The sequence below is a fragment of the Hippoglossus hippoglossus genome, chromosome 10, assembly GCF_009819705.1.
Source record: "Hippoglossus hippoglossus isolate fHipHip1 chromosome 10, fHipHip1.pri, whole genome shotgun sequence".
Lineage (NCBI taxonomy): Eukaryota > Metazoa > Chordata > Actinopteri > Pleuronectiformes > Pleuronectidae > Hippoglossus > Hippoglossus hippoglossus.
In genome coordinates this window covers 14,210,521-14,228,091 of record NC_047160.1, presented here as the reverse complement: position 1 = coordinate 14,228,091, position 17,571 = coordinate 14,210,521, and the positions used below count along the sequence as shown (strand labels likewise).

The 17,571-nt window shown below is 42.2% G+C and overlaps 1 protein-coding gene across 3 annotated transcripts in view; it reads right to left on the bottom strand.

The window, feature by feature from the left end:
• pcdh11 (protocadherin 11) overlaps positions 1-17,571 on the bottom strand; it is a 126,711-nt gene that overhangs the window by 4,728 nt on the left and 104,412 nt on the right. The window lies entirely within an intron of this gene.

Sequence of the window (17,571 nt, the reverse complement as noted above, 5' to 3'; positions counted from 1 at the left end):
ATGTCTTGCTGTTTATGTCTCGGATTGGCTTTAGTGTATTCAATATTTAATGAACGTCTTAACAAAGCGTTGTTTATTTTCATCACTGTCAATGTGGCACACCTTAAATCCCTTTGATCTTTCAGAATCCAGAATAAATCTGGTCAAACAAGAAAACTCAAACAATGAGAACTGGAAGAAAAAAAATGAGAACTGGAAGAAAAAAAGAAAGAACGGCAGGATCCTTTTGCACATTTAGCGATAATTAATAAACGTAGTTAGTTCTTCCAGCATTAGGTCGCATGCGTGGAACCGAAGGAAAAAACTGTAAACTGAAACTGAGCAGAGGACTGGGCAAGGCTAAACACTCAAACTATCTTATCTCATTATCCCGGCACATGTGGAATGAGTCTGAGATGAGGCCTCAGCATTGAGCTTCAGCAATAAAGCCTGTCAAGCCAGATAATTAGAATGTAAAACAGTATGCACCAAGGCAACCAGCAGCCCCTGGTGTTATGTTTCCTAGGCTCTTGCAAAGAAAAGACGGGTCCTCATTCAAACATCACATCGCTCCTCTAGGCCTCAGCTTCAAGCTGTCATGCAGAAATTATTTAGTATATTTGCATAAGTAAGAATGCTATAAATAATTAAGCGGCCGTAGACCCTAGTACACTGGGACAACAATTTCCTTAACACATAGACGTTGTGTTATTCTATTCCACAGACATCGGCACATCTTCCTGTCGTCTAGTTTATTGTCCGACGGCATTCTGAAAAATGAAAATAAATATTATTATCACTCAATGTTAGTGATACCAGCCTGGCCTCCCAAAACTATCTAGATCGGTGCATAACGGCCCACTGCGCTCACTTCGTTTTTTTGTATTTCGGTGCAGATTGAATAGCACAGCATCAACTTTAATTACGGAAGCGGTGTCTGAAAATGAATTGCCTGGTATAAATTGTGAGGATATATTTGGACTGCCCACGTGGAGTCAAATCTGTCCTCTCCTTATTGAACTGGAGCCTTGGAGCAGGAGTGTATAAATCCCCAGGGCGGTAAATGTGTCACCTTTCAGAGGGTCACTAACTTCATTAAGGCTAAAATGGATGCTACGTTCTCATTCTCTGAGCCCGCACAATAGGGCCGATGCCTGGTCGCGGCAGCTCCCCGACTCAATCTGCCTCTCAGTGTTTCCTGGTGTGTGTGATGCCTTTTCAGAGTGGCGCTATTGATGAGGTAATACCATTAGCATAAACGTTGCATTCGCCGAGCACGCACAAACAAATGCTTGAGGGTTCTAACACAAACAGACACACATTTAAACGTGAGTCTTCTCCTTCCATCCTCCTCAACATTAAATGATTGGCACAGCTGCCTTTATTGTGGCGTATTTCACCAATGAAAGGCAGTCTGAGGCTCAGTGACTTCACACAGCTTGAACTCACAGCAGCTCTGTGTCAACAGCCTTCAGTGGCTCCCGATTTTTCCGCGTGCAATATCTCACATATCTAGCCTCTCCAAAAGACACGGGCCTGCACTATTTTCTATTCCAGTGGGATAGTTCGTAGAGGTGGTGGCAGGTTGGGAGGGTGGAAGCGCGGCGTGAGTGATGTCGCAGACAGCTCTGGCTGCTTTCGTCAGCTGGAGGTATGCCGCAGCCTGCTTGTGGTGCCGCTGTCTTTTGTATTCAGGGGAAACAACTGTACCCCGCAGAGCTTTCTGGAGGTATCACACATAACTGACGTTGCAGATCCCCTGATGCTGTGAACTTTCTTCTCTACCTTTCCCTTCAAGGAAATTTGAATGGCAGACAAGAGGGGATAATGGCAAACAATGGGGTGTATCAGACAGCACGACTGAGCTCAGACCTTGTGTTCTCATTTGAGAGGATTCATCTTCACTGAGCAGCGGTGATGTGGTTGAAGCACAACCCTGGTACCTGTTTACTTACTCTGTGGAGTTGACTGAACATCTAATACGAGTTCAGATGCAATCTCCCTAAATGACTGACTTCTGTTGACTCCAGAAATGAAATGGTATTTAATTTGTTTTCTGATTCAATACAGCCTGCGGGCTAATTTGATTGCTCTGTCACAAGGTAATCTATTATCCATGGTTTGTAGACACCCCACTGTGCCACCGCGCTCGGTTTCTACTTGATCGTATGGTCATGCACAAGGTCAATACCAGTGGCAGCCTACAGCAGTCTTGTTCTGCAACATCAACACATCCTTTGGCCAGCCACTGATCGAACGCTGCGGCATCCACCTTCAGCTGACCTTCCATTCAAGCGGTCAAACATTACAGCTTGTGTAAACATTGAACACATTTAGGATAGAGGTGTACGAGAGTGCCGGACAGCATGCAAAGCAAACCCAACCAATGTTTTTTGAGCGAAATGAAAATATTGCAAATTGACTGAACACAAGGTGGGGTCGATGCAGTGCAAACGCTTCGCTGTGATGTGTAATATTTGAGTTAAGAGATATATATGAGGTGGTTGAACGAGATTAATTGAATGTAATGCAATATGTTGCAATTCAGTTCAGTTCAACGGAGTTTCAAGTGTTGGGGTTAGGCTTATACATGAGACATAGAGTCCTTGCGTTCAGACTTTAAAGTAATTTAGAACTGGAGTTTATGTTGATACAAGCCAGGGGGGAAAGAGCACCAGCAAACCACGTATATCTTTTAGTCTGACGGAGTCGAGTGCATCATCAAAGAAAGTGAAACTACTGGATGAAATCATAAAGCTCATTTCCTCCACCAAGGCTCAATCAAGCTGCACTCATTTGCTCATACTTATACATATCATTCCCCTAATATGTCCGCTCATGTCAAGAAAGAATTCCTGTTTCCACCCCGGAATTTGGATCCACAACAACATTTGTTGGGTTCTTTCTTGACGCATACGACATCCTTCCTCCAAGTTTTGCGGTAATCCGCACAGTAGTTTTGGCGTATTCATGCTAACTAACAAAGAAAAAAAGATACGCAGATGAAAGCATAACCTACTTGGCTGAGGTAACAATAGAACCCCATGCATGATGCACCAGTGCTTCTATTTTTTTCTATAACAGTGGTGAATACGGGATTACATATGCTGCGTATACACATGATATTTTGCCCTTTTATTGCACTGATATGCATTCAATCCCCCATTTTTTCACTAATGGGCATGAAATCCACTACTGCACATAGAAGGTGTGAAAGGCAAAAACACAAACACACACACACACCTGTATGCACACACGCAAACACACACAAGATGCCTATTAGCTGCCTGATTGGGGCTTTTCACTAAAATAGTGAGATATTTAACATGACAGTTAATGATTTTTACTGACAGAGCTTGTTACATCTTGATGAGCTTCACATTAAGATCTGCACACATATCACGACTCAACTCATTATTTCAGCATGCATAAACTCATTATTGCTAATTAAAAGGATAATTGCATGCATCTAGGACATTAAATTCCTCAATCAGCCATCAGGAAGGTGGACTAGGCCCCTGACTCATCCTACACTGTTAATTGGAACAATCTTTTGAATTCTTCAGCCAGAAACCTGCGCTCATCAACAGCACATATTGTCCTGTGAAGGCTTTATGATGTTGTGCAAACTGCCTCTGTGTGAGCCTGCATGATTATGGCCCTATTTAAATTATATTTGTTTGTTTTACAATGCTGTAGCTGTATTGTAGTTTATATGGTCCACCTGTAGCCCAGGACTGCAGAGCCTGGTCCCCACGGTTGAGGTCTTTTTTAAAATTTTTACACGGTGATCTTTCTCCTTTCTTTAGTTTTACTGTCCAAGGTTTTCATACGTGGTCATTTTTCTTTTTTACTCTATAGTTACACAACCGCTCGAACATATCCCAGAACATAACAATGCCAAGAAAATAAACCTTTCCGCACCCAGAGTATTATCACCTGGAGCTACACCCCCTTCATTGTCAGGTAATCTGGGATCGACAGGTTTTTATGTTGCCACAAAGTAAAATAAAAATGCAAAGAGGCTTAATATTCAGCTGTATGAGAAGTTTCAAACGGAGACCTTGTCTTTACAACCATCCTTAAATACTGCATGTACTGTAGCTCTGATAAGTGCAACAATATTATCATTATCATATTATATGTTCCGGTGTGATAGGCGATGAGATCAGGGGGAGAGTGGGAGAAAACAAAAACCACACACACGTGAACATGAGTGTGTCTGCGTGTGGATGACGACCAAGAGATCAAAACACGGTCACGTGGAAGATTCTCTCAAACCAAGAGAATCTCCGGTGAAATAATTGGGTTTGTAATTACCAGGACTTTTAGAGAAATGAAATCACAGCTCTGGCAATCATCATTTGAAGAACGGAGTAATGTCTCACTTCAACAGAATCGCAAATATGAGACAGCCCACTTATATTCTTGATGCATCTCACCATTCCTTCTCGGGTATCATACTTATGATGCACACTTAGGACTGCCTCATAGTTTTTATGATGTGTACTCATATGGATTCATGTTCTATTCAAGATATCAGAAAGCTTGTGAGAGGCTGCAGGAAAGAGAAGACTATGCTTTGGTAATAATTCCTGCATAAACATTACTTTAACAATTAAATAAGAATATGCACGCTCAGAGACAAGGTCTGTGACTCCTCTGCTAAACCTGTCTCTGTGGCAATGAGTCTGAAAATGAACTTTTCTCTGCTCGCAGACTCAACGGCTATTTGGTTTTTCCTTATCAGAGGGAGGTATGGTATAATCCCTGGCGAAGGCAATAAGGGCTGTCACTGTCACTGCTGACAAGGGCGTGGAGGAGGAAGTAAATATTCCATTTTACCAATAAAAACTTGGCATGCTCTTCGGAGGGCAGAGACCGGCTCTGCCGTAGAGGTCAGTGGTGCCATGTAGGAGGCTGACATGTATTAAGATCTATAAGGAGCTCTGACAGCTTGTCAACGCCTACTGTAGAATCTCATTAACAAGATTTTATTATAGAATCAGGAATGAAACAATGGTAATATCTCGATACAGCCTGTTTTGATCTCCTCACCAGTGATGACATGGTCTGAAGCATGGTGAGTGAGTGTTGATCAATAACTCACTCTACAGACAAAGGGGATTTTTTTCAAACGTAAATTCCACAGCAGTTCTGTGCAGCGGCGATAAAAAGTGCGACGTAAGAAACGGCGGAGCCACTGCTCCTTCTTTTTTTTTTACTTTTTAAAACAGATAGTGCCAGATGTAATAAATGGCCCTTTTTACAGGAGACAATGTGATGCAGATAAGAGGGGAGAGAGGTTGTCCATATATACTCTAGACTAATTACTTTTGATGCATTTACTGAGACACTGCTGACAAGTGTGAGTCTCCGAGCCACATACGTATTTATCAGCACTTGTGGGACCTATACAGTTCATCGCCTGTAATCCATCTAGCCTTGTCTACCCGCGACCTCTTTTGCTTTCCTCGTGTTTGACCCATTGTAACTGAAAGTAATTGCAGGCAGAAAACAACATCTAATGATTACTTTATCTGGGAGTGTGAGAGCGAGTGAAAAGTCACAGACAGGTACCTTCAGCGAGAGGAGGAGAGGCCTTTTTGTTCTCAACACACAATTTCAGACAACAAAGAATATTATTGACTTGGCTGAGATTAGAACACCAAAACAAATAACAAAGCACAGAGAGAGGACAAAGTGCACAAAGAGAGAAAGGATCTCTTGAACAATCCAGGGCCACGCGCTTGCCATTGTTGCCATTGATTAAAAGTATGTTATAGGTTGAAGCGACCATTTCCCCACTGAGAATATACAACAGCAGCAGAGTGTGAAGACTTAATTTATTGTAAATCCCCTTTTTTCTCCAAGTCACCTTTGTTGTCACGAGTTGAAAGAAAGAAAAATCCAAATTTGTTTATGTCCTCAGCATAAAATGTTCTCAGAAAAGCAAAAACGCCGACATCAACAACCACATTCGTGTGATTTCCATCGACAGGGAGCACAGCTGGGAAGGCAGAGCACAGAAACAGCTATTCTCCGCGACACTTGACTTTCCGCGTGTGACATTGGTTGATTACATCTCCTTCATTATATCTGGACCACTGTTGGGCCTCCCTACCCGAGGACAAGACGCGGGTGCAACCATCAACACAATCAGGCCTGGCCAAATACCCAGCGTGGGCCAGATGGATGAGAGGTGAAAACACCATAACAATCTGCAATCAGCCCTCATCACCGCGATGACACACAGAGGAGGAGGCACAGAGTTACTACGGGGGGTAGAAACACAAGACAGGCTCATGTACAGTAGACGTGCACAAACACACACACGCCCACACAGAATCAAACACATTTTTCATGCGAGGGTAGCCATTAATTATTTTCTTTTTCGGTCTGTACTTGTGCAGAATGTGGATGATAATAATGGAGATGTACTGGAAGTGTGCTGTCATTGGCGAGGAAAGCATTCATGAATGCATATTTATAAGGTTAAATATAAAATGCAATGCACAAAATGGATAATGTGAGGTCACGGAAATGAAAGTAACGAGCGTGGAATGAAAAGGAAGCAGAAATATTTGAGAGAGATTGAGAACAAAAGGAAAACAGGCTGATTAAGTGGAGCCTGACAAAGCTGTCTTGATATCTGCGACAAGATTGGATTGTCCCAGCAGGACTAAACAATCATAATTTTGGGAATTTTCAGTCTAAGAATTAACATGTCACTTATCACGATCAGATTCCGTTTTTTAAAATCAAAACGTGGAGCTGATTTGCAGCATAAGGGACTCCTCTGGGATCTGAACCTGTTGCATTTATAGGAGACATTAACCACAGGATGTTTTCTGATAATAAATGAGGCCCCTGGTTCACGTGATGGAAGCGAGACTACGGAGAGACGAACCAGCCACCACTGCACCGCTGTCATGTAACAAGCAAATCCATCACGCTGACCTATTGCCCCCAGTTATTATGGAAAACAAGGATGAATCGCATTAACATTGAGGAAGAAGTTCCCAGATCTGTGCGGCCTGTCTGTGCAGCCGATGGATTCCGCAGGAGGAGAAGAGAGGGTAATAAACTAGGTGCCACTGCATATGCTATATATCTTGCAGTCATTGATGATTAGCTCTGTTTTCCCTTAGCCATACATTACTGTTATTGCCTCCCCGGCCCGGCAGATAGGAAGTGGATACAAAAGCATCGTGAAGCCCATCTTTCAACGGATAACTGGCAGGCTGAAAACCACTCAGCACCGGGCGGCCGCATGATTTTAGTGCACGAGTGACCCGGTCATGGTGAAAATTGTAATCTCTAATGTGGAAGAGCTGCGAGGAGGACCCACTGTGCACGCTTCATTGTTTTTCCAGGGGTGTGTGTGTTTCTCTACAGTGAGATATTTCTAAGTGAAATCATTTAGTCTCTAAAAAGGAGCCTCTCTTCAGATGTCAACAGCTCGAGTCCTGGCGCTTAGTCCTACTTGACTATTCCGTGTGTGTGTGTGTGTGTGTAATCTATATGAGGCGTCAATGTCAGGACCAGACACACATCCTGTCCCTTTTCCTCTTTTCTTCCTCCATTTTCAAAAGATTTCGAGGACAGCTTAGGCTTGAATGCAGACTGCATGCGGTATTAGTCACAGTCATTAGTGCTGAGCAAACTTATATTTGAAATATCAGTGTGTGGTGTAGCATGGTAAAGGTTTTAATATGAGGGGCAGCCTCTCTCCTGATCCCCCTGTGCATGTACACTTTAAAGGTTTTCCTCCTCCGAAGCGACACAGACCCTCCTCCGGGGACAACTATTAATTTTTCACTGAAACCTCCCCTGAATAATGAATTCTGTCCTATTTATACGCTGTGATAAGTCCACTGAATGTCTAAAAAGGGGTTATCATGAAAAGGGTAAGGCTTTCAGAGAAAGACCTGTCCCTGCTTAACATGTTTAATTCATCCGCATCGCCATGTTCTTGAAAGCAGAAGAAAAGTCATATAATGTATCACTGGCAAACATGAAAGCCGACACAAACGGCACATTCAATAAATCATAGCCTTACTTTGACTGTTTTGATGTTGACTGTCACAATCCTCCACCCAAACGCCCGTCGCAGAAAGTTCAGATGTATCCTTTTTACTCCCCCAGGCCCCGGCTGACAGATACGTTCTCACTAAAATCACAGAGGTACTCAGTGTGTTAATGTCTCTGTCACTATGCACTTTATTTGGGTTGTGTTGAGTGCAAGCATTGTCAACTAACACTCGCGACAGGGCGAGAGCGACAGATACCAGATAGACACGCCGAGGGGGAGGTAGCGCGAGGGCGCACGGCTGCTGCTGGGACGTAAATAAAAAGATGTAAAGTTTAACCCATAAATAATGCACTAAAAACTAGAACATGCTTCAAACTCTGTGCAAAATAAATCGACCCGCCTTGATAAACATTTCATAATACTTAAAATAGCTGTGGCTGTATTGACTTCTATTTGCAGCAGGATATAAGAAACTTAATTTCTGCGCTGTTTGTCTCGGCGCTTTAAGTGAAGCAAACCATTCATTACACTCTCAGACTAAATAACCATTCGGTTGTCACATAATAAAAAACTGCCGCTCTTACACAAACAGGATTAGTTGATGTTACACAACATGAACAGTATCACACAGTGTTGCTGACATAGATTAGCACATGATACAGAACTGTGGTGGTTTTAGGACAGTGTATCTTAAATCATCAAAAATATAAACACAAATGCAATTACAGCTAGATTTTGGCCCTAGTCAGTCTGGTTATATACCGAGAGGAAATATACAAGCTGCACCCTCATAGATATCAGTTCCCTTAATATTCTGTTTCATCAAGATCCAAGAATTATTCCCTGTGATATGGTCAAAATGTTGAAAAACATCTCACATCTCACACGCAAATGTAATGGTTTTAAAGTTTCGTAAGAGAGGTGTTCAGTTATTTTTGTGAGAGTTTTACACAGATACAAACAAACCAACCAAAACACAAACAGACAGAGGTGAAAACATAAGCTCCTGGGCTGAGATAATTAGGGACAAATGTAATTATCACTTAAAAATAATTTGTTTTTGTGCTGTTAGTTTCATATTTGTCTGACTTGAGTGTCACTGTTTTAGATTTGACCTAAATATATTGTAACTTAGCTTCATCACGTTCAAACTATTTTGAGATGATCAAACTACTTGTAGTTGAAAACTTGTAGCACAATAGCAAATCTAACAGCTCCTTTTTTTTGGGCTCCAAACAGTCAATAGGGAAAATAAAAGATGGGGGGAAAAAATGGAGAGAATTATATTAAAATAAAAGGGCAAAAGGAAGAAAGTAGGTTCACTGATTGTGTTCTGCCTGTGATGAGGAGGAGAATGCTCCAGTGGCTCCAGCAGTCCACAGAGGAGGAGACAGTGAAAATAGCCACGCGACTACTGCGCTCCGGAGACTGCCGGCAACCCATTGACCTCAATGTCTTTTGTGCTGTTTAGCCCAGAGCGCTAACTATCAGATATTAACACCCCAACGTCTTTGATTTTGTGCGCCTGTCAGGCCCAGAGGGCTCTTGTGTATATTGTTTGTCCCGGGGTACCATCCTCTTTGTGTCAGTTGTTCCCCCTCTAACATGACAAACACCCACAAAGAGGCAAGGGTATGTCACATTACTACTAGCTGGCATCTAGTATCAGCTCTAATGTTGACATGTCTCTGGGGAGCCCCGGGGATGCCGTGGAGACACAGGAAGTTGTCAAAAATAAAAAAATAAAATCCCTGATTGTGACTAACATGTTTGGATGTTTGTTGAATTGTGGGAGAAAATTGCCAGAGCTTCTCCAGCACCACGGCCACCGCTGCTACAATGACATCACCGTAGCCAATTTCATCCCCGCAGTTTATTTCAAGCGACCGTGTCCGTGTGCGCTTGTACACACACGTTGTGCACGTGGCTGAGTAAGTGCACGGCAGAGAGAGACACAGGCCTGCTCCCTCTGTAATTCAGTGTGTGAAGCCACCAATACCCATCTCTATGATAATTTCCTATTCACTGTGAGCAAAGACAGTAACACTGATACAATTCATTTCCCCTTTATTAACTGGTGCGGAAACGTTGGGCCTGGCAGAAGTGACTTCTCAAGTCGTCCAGGGCTGTGGGGGCGGCAGGGTTTGTTTTATGGGTGGGAGGAGAAAGCTGCTCGTGTGGGGGTTGATGGTTTTGGGAGCCAGGCTTCAGTAATAGACATTTGCCAGAGAGAAGAGGCTCAGTTTCTGTGAACATTTAGTGGACTATTGAGCGTCTTCCTTTGAATGAGACCCTGTGTCAAAGCCTTTCAGATATAAAGTAAAAAATATATATATTTAAAAAACCTTTGGCAAAGTTGTATTTTCATATATGTCCTATTTGCATTGCTTGTTTGAGTTTGAGCATTTATCAGAGATTGCATTTGGGCGTGGACATTTTCCAGAGTTTGTCTTTCACGTATGACAGATGCGGCGGGAGCTTGTCGGAGTCAGATACATTCACAAAAGCAGGGAAACGATGACGCATGGGTAGAGCAGGGAGCAGGACATTACGCACACATTCTGCTGAGGACGTTTTTTTTTAAATGCATGTCGACACTGGCGTTGGTCCTTATAGCCAAGAGATCTCAAAACTTAGATTTTTTTTAGTTTTTAACATCTTTGTTGACGTCTAATACGTGTATGGTCACTTTTTGGGATCTTGCGATATTTGTCTTCTATTTTTCTTTTTCACTTTTGTGTCCATCGCATGGTAGAAAAGTCATTTACACGCCTACTCGCTGTGAATTACTGCTGTATTCTCACTCAGAAATTTGCTGGTAATCATATTGGCAGGCTGGAAAAACTATGGGAAAGGTCAGGAGCAACTGACTCGGACATTTGTGTTCTCCCTCCAGAAAATGTCTGGAGTTCAGTGCATGCCTGAAAGCAGATAGTTTCTGTGAACACTTAGTTTGAAAAAAAAAAGAAAAAGCTTTGGCAAAGTTTCATTTTCATATATGTCTTATTTGAATTCTTGTTTGAGTTTCACACGTGACATCCAGTCAAGTCCAGTCCATCACAGTGACATTCAATTCACTCGAATTGATGACTTGCCGTCAGTCTGCCATTTTTATCTCAGCATGATGTCCTTTTTATTTTTCTTCATCCCCGACTCTTCCTCTCTGCACTCTGATATATTGCTAATTATTTCAAACTATCAGGTAGACAGTTTCAATTTCAATCAAACCCTGTCTTCTCTCACTGACCTTGGTAACAGGGTTGGTCCCTCAGCCCTGATCAGTTCCTTTGGCAGTTATGGTCGCAATTTAGGGAGAAATTTAAACTCAATTCGAGCCTGACTTCAGTGAATACATGCTGAGTCCACTGATGTTGGAACAGGAGTGTGCTATGTTCCTGTGAAACACTTAATGTGATGATTGAAAAGGGCCCAGTTAAAGCTTTAAGGCATAACTGGGCACTCTGGTAGCTGTGAAGGATAGATTTACAGCCATATGCAGCTAATCTAGCTTGTCTCGTACGCTGTGAATCTTAATACACTGATTTTTATGATGACACACTGTGTGATGGCAGTTTACACTATTTTTTTGCTCACACTGTCGCCAAGAGGGCAAATGTAGCCGTGCGCCGTCGGTGCAGCAAACGTCCAGTCTTCATAACAGTTCATCAAAAATCACGATTAAAATAATAGTTTTGCAAAGGAAAGATAAAAGAGCCCTGGTAGATCCTGCTGCAGCAGACGGAGGGCACCATGTATGTAAGAAAAACAATTACGTGATATTGACAGCTAGTGCAATCAAAGGCTCCCCTGCCAGACTCGATGAGGTGCCAATCAAGTGAGTGTCTGTGCCTCATGTTGCCGCCGCCGCCGCCGCCGCCGCTGCTGCCTTTCATTTTAGAGTCAGAGGAGAATCTGCCGTGGTGAATCATCAGTCGATAGCTCAGAGCTGATGGTTAATGCTGATTGATGACATTCACCTAGCCCTCCCCCCCCCCCTAAAATACCTAGCATCTGCAATAAACAGTACGGGTGAAGGTGGAATCAAGACAGTGAATCACAAGGAAAAAAGTGAGGTCTGCTTTCAAAGTTATTAGTCATAGTGCAATGCCCGTTCTATGCATGTTTGCTTGGCCTGTGGTGATGCTGGTTGCAGCTTTCTGTCGGAAACTTCAAAAGGGACCTGCAGTAAAGACCGGCTGCGGGGCTCAGTCCCCAGAACCCTAAGGTTGCACCACAGCTGTTCACCTGTTTATTTAAAGTTCAGTGAGCTGGACTCAGTGCGCAGGACGCAGAACTGGAGAATCATTATCAGTATTTTTGTCATGATCGACAACATCACTTGTGTTGACGAGTCCCAGCCACCGCTGCTGCAGAGCACTGGTTCGATATCTATTCAAGGTTTGTTAATATTGAGCGTATTCCATGTACAAATCAACCTTGTACTTCCCTGGGTCACTAACAGCGCACATGCCACGTGTGCGGCCAATAAGACGAATGGTTCTTCAGATATTTTATTTATTATTGCTATTATTATCATTATAGTGGAAGTAAAGGTACTAGTATACGTACAAGTTCTAGCAAACTTGTTTGGATTAACATTGCAACGAACTAGCGACGGAGCATCTGTCACCGTGTTTTGATGCCTTTATTGGTTTTGCGACAAACTGGTTTCTCATTGAATGTTGCTAAAGGTCGTCCGTGATTGATTTAAGCCATAATTAAAATGATTATTAAAAGAAATGATAAAGCACCAGATGCTTTCTCTTCATTGTCCCCTGGAATAATGTGAATTAGAATGTCATTCAACACGTGGCATTAGCCGACGCAACCTGAAGGCGTTAAAGAACAATTTAGTACGTGCATGTAATTAAAGTGATTCTATCAAATGTGACATTTCTTTCACCACAGTATTCAGCCACTGCTCTTCCTCCCGTTCACCTGTGGTGGCTTGCACACGGCAAGAGAAGGGGAAAAAAATAAATACTGTTTGTCGACACTGAAAAAGATCATTTCTCTGAAAGTATTTTAATGTGAATTTATGTGAAACATGGCAATGGTGAGCTGTAATAGGCACCGTCTAACCTAGAAATGTCACGCAGGAGGAGGAACACTGCAAGAAAACATAGGCATGATATTGAATCGCCTAAAAGTGTCACTCCTAGAATAAAAAAATAAAATGATTTTCCATCTCTCGCTAGTCTCTCCCTTATTCTGTTTATCTGTTTATTTTTTTTTATACTTTATCGTCACCTTGAGATGTGCATATTTGGTAGTATATGTCATTGTTAAAGCCCATGTTGGATCGGGTGAACTTCCTCTGCAGGTTGTACGTGCACCAAGGTAAAAGCATTAAGGGATGCAGTCTAAAAAAGAAAGGAAAGAAACAGCCATTATGGTGGATGTGGTCCACTGATGGTTTCTTTCAGCAGGGTTTGCAGCGTTCCTTTCATTATCCCTCCTCCACTCCTCACCCACACAGCCGCTCTTATTTACAATGGCTCTCAGAGAGTCAACATATTTAAGTCCGACTTAAGGGACGGCGGATCTGCTAAGCATCTATCTCTTTGACATAGACACAGAATAAACTAATTTGCTAATTTGCAAGCATGGGGCCCCAGTCGTTCATAATTCATTATGGAAATATAATCATCATACCAGAGATGATGAAAAGAAAAGAATAATAAGACCATAACATTGTATGAGAGACATTTAAACAATCTGCTCCACTTAAACAATCTCTGCAATTTAGAGACTACAAGGAAAGCATGTCTCCCATCACCTTTGTTTCAATTGCTCTTTCATTCAAACAGGTTTTGAAGAGTAATTGGCCACAATTATAGCAGTATGTCCTTTCATTTTTTTCTTCTGAAATATTATTCATTGTTATTATTAAACTTGTTGAGAGCACTTCTCTGGGTTCTCCTATACTGTACATCTTAACCACGTAGCAGTGATAAGCAGCCACAAAGCTCCAAAAAGCCAAGTGGCGAGAGGGGAATAATCATTAATAAACAGCTTCCCGGAGACGCGTCCTGTCAGAAACAATTATCAGGAATTGAAATGCTATAAGGGACAAATCACAATGATGTTCCATATATGACACTTCACTCCCCTTCTACTTCTCGTTCGGTCTGCACTTCACAGAGCGCACAACAAAGCATTGGAAACTCTACTGGCAGAGGAAGAAAGGGTATTAATTTTCCAACCTGGAAACGGTAAACTGAAAATACCTGTGAAGTGGATAATTCTGTCTGGGGGAGACATGTGTTTTCCCCCTTCCTTGTGTCAACACAACTTCTTTTGAGGTGTGCAGCGATGTCTGTATGGGCCTGATAAGTCTCTTATTCTCGGCAAAGAGTAATTTGCAAAATGCAGACGGCTGTACACAGACTCTCCACATTGTTAATTAAATCATTCTGCCTTTGATGTTTTCTCAGGTTTTAATGGGAAAATAACAAAATTAAATAGGATGCTGTCTTAGCTCCTTATGAAAAGGATGATGCATGGATGGTGCATCAATTATTGAGGCTGAAATACGGTAAATAAATTAAATTAAGCGTAAATAAAACTGCATGACTTCCTTCTCAAAGCAAAGCATTGTTTTTGCCTTCTGTCAAGGCGCTGGCGTGTGAAAGGGAAAGAAAACATATTATTCACAGTTATTTACACCTTGTGCTTTACCTGTTGCCAAATGATATTTCAATCAGACGTTCAGGCAACAATCCAACGAATTGTGTGATATAAGGTTCAGGTTTCGTCTACACTATAGCACATAGATGTTTTTGCACGGATATTTTAAAAGAAAAACAAAAACAAATACTCCAACAAGCATGCAGGCCCAGTTGGTGGCGATGAAGTCTACGATCCATCAGATAGGCTACCAGAGAGGAAGATTGTGAGCGTGTCCTCAGTAAGCTTTGTCAACTGGTATATATATATATCCTCAGTGAGGACAGAGCATAAATGTTTTTCTTCCTGGTAAAATCTTTGCAAGTCACTCCGGGCTGCAACATGTTTCACAATCTTTGTGTAGCTTCTTTCAACTCATTCAACATTAACATTTTCCATGTGAGAGAAGCCTCTGCAGTCGATCTAATTCAGAAGAAAACGTGAAAAAAAGGAGAGGTCACGGAGTTGACATGGTGGTTTGGAGCTCAGTGATTGTGATTATATGCAGCAGAATACACCTTTCAGCCTTTTCTCTCCTCCTGCACCCTGCCTCTTAATTTGATCAATAAAGATGAGTTTCTCTCCATAATGAAATTCACACTCAATCCCGAGTTTGTCAGTAGCCACAAAGAAAGGTCAAGTAATAAAAGGAGATTTTTGTCTCGCGGAGAAAAAAGAACAAACTGCCTGATTGTTTAACTCTTTTCAACACCGGGCGGCTTAAAAGTGTGATGTCATCCGTCCAGTTTAGTCAATAACTTCCTGGGCCACAAATATGCTCTGAGTATGACGTTTGCACTAATCAATCCGCTAACACTTTGTGTCTGAGGAGCAGAAGTCTACAACTCAGCCGAGGAGCGCGCATTCTCCAAGTGGGGTCAAGCTGATAACAGAATACAGCCCCAAAGGTGTTAATGGCAAGCTGATTATCTGACTGGTTAGTGTTTTTACGCCGACCTCTAATTACTTCCAAGGCTAGTTTTTGAAAAAGCAATTATGAGCTGGGCAAACTGTACATCTCTCACTTAAGCGGTTCAGTGCTTTTATTATGCATTGGGCCTAATTTGCAAAAATATATCGGCAACAAGTAGATACAGAAATAAATAAAAGCCCTGACTTGTATCTGCTACCACGTGCCAGTATTTGTACATTGTGCAAAATAGAATGCCTATTATAATTCAGCCTGTAATTGCAATTAGCCTTGCGAATACAGATAATACATGCAAAATGTCGCAAAGCACACAGTACTGAAGGCTGTTATATGCACACACGAAATGCATGATTATTTACTTACTTGATGCTGCACATGAAATATCTGTGTCACATATATGAGTAAATTAATAATATTAAGCACATTAATGTCAAAGAAGCACATGATGAGTTTAACTCTCCTGTTTTTTTTCTTTATTTGCTTTTATCCGCCTCTAGAGGGCGTTTAGTCTCCCTCACTGTCTCGTTTCAGTGTCTTTCAATGCCAATGTCAGTTTTGAAAAGTAACTTAAGACCTCACTAATGCTGCAGCTAAGCCCCTTGATGTACTATTCAGTCTGAGGTACCTCTACAGGGCTCTCTGTTGCAGCGTGTTACCAGCAACACATCCCCCCCACAGCATGTGTAGCGCTGCACAAGGGGGAGCAGCAGACACGCATAAACCCCACCATCGAGAAATGTGCAGTGGATTTCTTTAGTGCTCACTTGACAGAATGTGGATTTTTTTCTCTCCTTGTAGTCCTCCTTGAACAGTCAAGTGCTCCCAAAAGAAGGAAAAAAGACATAAAAGATGATTTTTTTTTGTTGTGCATTGTGTTATATTTTATTCTGAGTTATTATCTTCGAAGATATATAGTTGGCTTTCTTATGAAGAGGCACGCATATACCTCAGTGCAACAAAGAAAGCGCCGCAGGTGAGGTCAGATTATTTTAAGCTAAGATTGGAGAGGTGCGAGGCACCTGCTTAAATGATGTGTCCCGCTTCTGTCTCGCCGCAGATGTCCAAAAACAACTTGACAGGGTGGCCCCACAGACAGGCCCGAGATTAATGATTTGTGACAGCTTCAACAAGCCAGGATATGAACAGTCGTCCTGCGGCCATTACATAAGTAGAAACAGCTGTTGTTTCGGCGCGGGCTTTCACATCTCACTGTACCCGGTCCACACAGAGGTGCGGCGGGAGAGGAGAGGGGGGGGGGGACCTCCCGTCACATACAAGTGGGATGAACAATACTGTGGAGGCAGCAGGTTTTGCAGAGAGCGAGCGTGCGGCTGCTAGCGCCGGTTGCAATTTCACCAGAGCCCTGCATCGGTGAAATCAGTGAAAACTACAGACCGTTTCTACGTGGCTCATATTGATGATTTAGGAGGCTCTCGTCAATGACACTTCTGTAATTATGTTTGACAGTGTGAATTATGTTCGGCAGTGATTCTGCTGCACAGACTATGTTGTGATTAGCACGGGGCATGAATGGAGCTAGATTAAACCCAGTTGCAAATACAGTGAAGGAACTGCAATTAGATACGACATTATTCCTTTTCCATTTGATTTGAGAACACTGCCTTGTTCTGTCACAATAGGATTTAGATAGTCCCATTGTAATGAAAGCCTATTTTCAAACCCGGTGAATGTACAGAACATGACGAGCCACTTTGTTCCAACAGGACAAAAGACAGGCTTGGCATGTGTTTTCTGACAATTGTCTTTGCTTGCTATTTCTAAGTCTTTTTTTTTTCTGGATCACCCCAAAGAGCGATCCAGAGCCTTGAACACACGTCCAGAAATAAAGCAGGGAGATTGCTTTGTATTGAAGGTACAAGCACAGACTGAATCCTTTGGAATGATCGTTTTCTTTTTATCAACACTGCTCAAGCTTTTATCCAGTTATTATAGTTCA